Consider the following 3,914-nt stretch of genomic DNA (forward strand, 5'->3'; position numbering starts at 1 on the left):
TTCCCCAGCATCGTGCTGGTGAAGAGGCCACCCTTCAAAAGCCCCATGGCTAGGAGCCTTTCACAAAGGCTCCGGGGGGGGAGCGAAGAATCGCCCCCCCCACCACTAGCACGCAGATCACACCCCCGGGAGGTCCGGGAGGTGCGTCTGCCAGCGTGTCGCCATAAACCGGAAGTCTGGACCTTCTTACTTTCTATGGGGTCTTCGTATTGTGCCCGCAGTGCCCACATGAACTCGTCAACTTCACGTAGCTCGGGCCCCTGAGCATTGTGCAGGCTGATGTACCAATCCGCTGCCCCATCCCTCAGCTTAGAGGCAATATAGTCCACTCTACGCTCCTCTGTAGGGAACAGGTGGCCCCAGTATGTGACAAACTTCTCTACCTGCACCACTAAGAACACCAGCTTCTCAGAGTTGCCATTGAACATTGCATCCAGGAGCTTGGTGGGACAATGCTCTCGTGGGGCCACCGGTGACAGGGGTTGTGGCACTTGGTCCCTTGGTGGCCCAGGGGGAGGGAGAGTGGGCAGCTGCTGGGCTGGTGGAGGCAGTGCAGGGCACTGCAATTGCAGGTCATCTTGGGCCACCAGTCTCGGCACATCCAGCATGAGTTCCTCGAGGGCCAGTCTCTCTTCCCAACCGCCCTCCTCTGCCCCACTCTGGTGTTGCAGCCTCTTCTTGGGCCTATCATACTGGCTCAAGGTGCCAGGAGCTGGCATGAGCATTCACGTCTCCTGGGTGTCCGCCTTGAACACCCCCCATCTCCGATGGGTAGATGAGTCCTTGGGGAGTCAAGGCACTGCACCCCCTTCTGCTCCTAATAACAACACCCTTGTGGATGGCACCAACCCTTGATGCGTCATTGCCGGCGTCATGGTTGTTGGTGGAGCCATGGTCACCGGCACCTGCTCCGCGGTCATTGTATGTGTAACGGATTCCTCCTCACCGCTCATCTCAAGGTAGAGAGATATGGGTAGAGGCTATAGAGGATTCCTGACACTTTGTCAGGGTTCCCAGTCAATCATGCGCAACACCAGGATCTTCAGCAGATTCAGTTTATTGAGGGAGGAAGTATATGAGACACCTTGAACTCTTGTGTCAAAAATGGCAGGGAAGGCGAGAACCCCAGAGGTTATACCCCCTTCAAAGGAGACCCCCTGATACTACCAAGCCAATAAGCAAGCACCCTGCAGCACAGGCTAAAGCAGAGCCATTAGTTTCCCAGCGGAAAAAGGAGAGCTAGGAGACACCGCCACTCCAAGGACACCTGGTGAGATAAGCGGCTGAAGCACAAGAAGGGAGGAAGGGAGGGTGATGAGTGAGCCCCAGGCCTCCACCCCCCTACACATTCCAAGGCATGGCAGTGGCAGCTGACAGCAGAGATGTTCTGCCAGGCTTTTGGTTGAGGACAGAGATGGGTACCATCTTGTCCAGCACTCCCCTCGCGTCCCCCTGCCTCCCCCTCTTCTTCCTTTCTTTTCCATCTATGAGGTGGTGAGCAGTGTTCCCTCTAACCTGAGTTAGTGTGAGCTAGCTCACAGTTTTTTAGCCTCCGGCTCACAGATTTTTGTCTTAGCTCAGGAAGGATGGCTCCAGAGCAAACTAATTCATGCAGCAGCCAAATCGCTCGCTCACAACTTTAATGCCAGGAGCTCACCAAGTAGAATTTTTGCTCACAGGACTCCACAGCTTAGAGGGAGCCTTGGTAGTGAGACAGTCTGATATTTGAATTATTAATGCCATCTATGAAGCATTTTAACTACTTTTAATTAATTTTAAATTGTTGGTAGTTGTTTTACTATGATGTGATATATGTTTGTTGTTGTTCATCGCTCAGAGCCCTGAGTACTCAGGGACTGAGCAATTCACAAATCTAAATTATAAATAAAAACATAAATATGGACTTTCCCTTTAAGATAGCAGCTCACAGATTCAAGCAACAACCTGTGCTTAGGGGTAGTTGATTGAAGGCCCATCAAATTCAGCAGAAATGACAGAGCAAACAAGTTTAGGATTGCAGCCACAGAGGGAGTACACTGGCAGCAAACTTCTTCTTCAGAGGGGTATTACTTGGAATTTTTTCACATTTGGTTGTGTAGAAATTCTGAGCTATAAGCAACTCTTTTAAATAGCTCTGGCTCAGTGAATCCTTATGGGTATGATCATGGAAGTCCTCTGCCTCCAATGGTTTCCCCATCCACATATTGAGGAGGCAGCTCTGTGTATGGGGGTGAATATTTGTGTAAGAGCTCCACACATGCAGCTGACAGCATGTGGGCCTATTGACAGGGAGCCTATTGAGGCCAAATCATGGATTTCAGCAAAAAAAGAAGCAAAACTCCTAGAAGCCAGAGAATGAGAAAGCTCATCTTTTCTTACCTTACTGAGGAGGTTTTCTCTGCTGACTTCCTTTAAATTAGAGGGACTAAAATGTTTAGCAGAGGCAGAACCAGGCCCAGCAATGGGTCTGTGTTTTTTTTGCCAGTCACAACTTTTCAGCAAACAACCAAACTGTTAAATCTGTCTGAAAACACCAGCTGTCTTAAAATTTCAACACTGCAGAGTTACAGTACAGTTTTGGTGAACAATTCTCCAACAAGAAATGACAGTTCACTGCACACTTTGGAAAATGGAAATACTTCTACCTTTATGTATCTCCATTTCAGAGGGGTAGCCATGTCAGTCTGCTACCGCAAAAATAAATAGGAGTCTTGTGGGACTTCACAGGCTTTCTTCGAATGACTGATATGTAATCAGACCTAGTCCATAAAAGCTTGTGTGAAATAAAACCTTGCTAGTTTTTAATGTCACAGAAGACTCCTGTGAATATTCATAAGCAAAAGCCACATAATATACCTTGTATTGAGATCAACCAAAATAGCATTAGTGTGAAAGCTTTCAGGTTCTCCAGAACTCTTCATCAGGCCGGACTCTTCCCAACTTTCTCCCAGCTGTTTAGTTCAATCGCTGGACTGAAATTATATTGCTGGGGGGAAATCTGAGTGTCAGAAAACCTCTCCTGTTTTGTAAACAGGTACAGGTTCTGAACTGGGTCCAAATTCCCATTACAAAGTTCTACATCAAGTGGTATGTATGACAGTGCGGAGGAGAAAGTGACAATGTGATATAATACTTACAGAGGGGCTGGCATAAAGTGGTGTGCTGCTCAGTGTTCTGCTCACCTGGACTCTACAGCATTAAACACTACATGATCCTCTCTCCAAACCTGCAAGTCCGTGTTAGTCTGGCTGTGCCTAATTTGCATTCGTCTACTTATTGCCTCTATCAAGGCTGGATTTGGCCTGCGGCCCAGTGCATTCTCATCCTTCCAAGCTTGTTACTCCCGGGTACTTTATGCTCTCTCCTGAGCCAGAGGCGTACACAAGTGCAGGTGGCCAAAGAAGGCAGCGGGGCGGGGCAAGGTGAATAGGATTCAACCTGTGGAGGATTCCATTGTGAAACCCGTTGAGGAAGTCACTAGCTGGAAAGTTCTGCCGGCCTCTGTCTTCGGCACAACACAGGCCTCATCCCAGGACTACAGATTCCCAACCCAAAGCAGAGGCCTGTGGCACTGTAAAGAGTAACCAACTTGTTGGCGCAGAAGTGATGATTAACAATCAAACATGCGAGCCTTAAAAGGAAATGGGAGCACTTCCCTCAGCTGGCTCCCTCCTGCTTTATTTTAAATTATGCATTTTGCTATCTAGAAGCCTAAATTTTACCAGCAACAAATTAAGATAAATCACTCAACAGTTGGGGAGCAGACTTGTGTATTGGCACTGGTGCACATCTGCATCCTGATGCTCATAAGCTTGGCTGAACTGACTGGATGCACTTTTTGATGCAAGTGGGGATAAGCCACTGAGTGCCATGGAGCTGGATCAGAACCAATGGGTCATGAATACACCTTTCAT

The 3,914-nt window shown here is 48.4% G+C and overlaps 1 protein-coding gene across 1 annotated transcript in view; it reads right to left on the minus strand.

Moving 5' to 3' along the window:
• CNDP1 (carnosine dipeptidase 1 (metallopeptidase M20 family)) overlaps window positions 1-3,172 on the minus strand; it is a 31,124-nt gene extending 27,952 nt beyond the window's left edge. Inside the window, exon 1 of the mRNA XM_015416735.1 lies at window positions 3,138-3,172. The gene's annotated coding sequence lies outside the window, so the exon portion shown is untranslated. The remainder of the gene's footprint in view (window positions 1-3,137) is intronic.
• Between the last annotated feature and the right edge of the window lie 742 nt (window positions 3,173-3,914).

The sequence above is a fragment of the Gekko japonicus genome, unplaced genomic scaffold (genome assembly GCF_001447785.1).
Source record: "Gekko japonicus isolate JY-2015 unplaced genomic scaffold, Gekko_japonicus_V1.1 scaffold39, whole genome shotgun sequence".
In the NCBI taxonomy this organism is placed as follows: Eukaryota; Metazoa; Chordata; class Lepidosauria; order Squamata; family Gekkonidae; genus Gekko; species Gekko japonicus.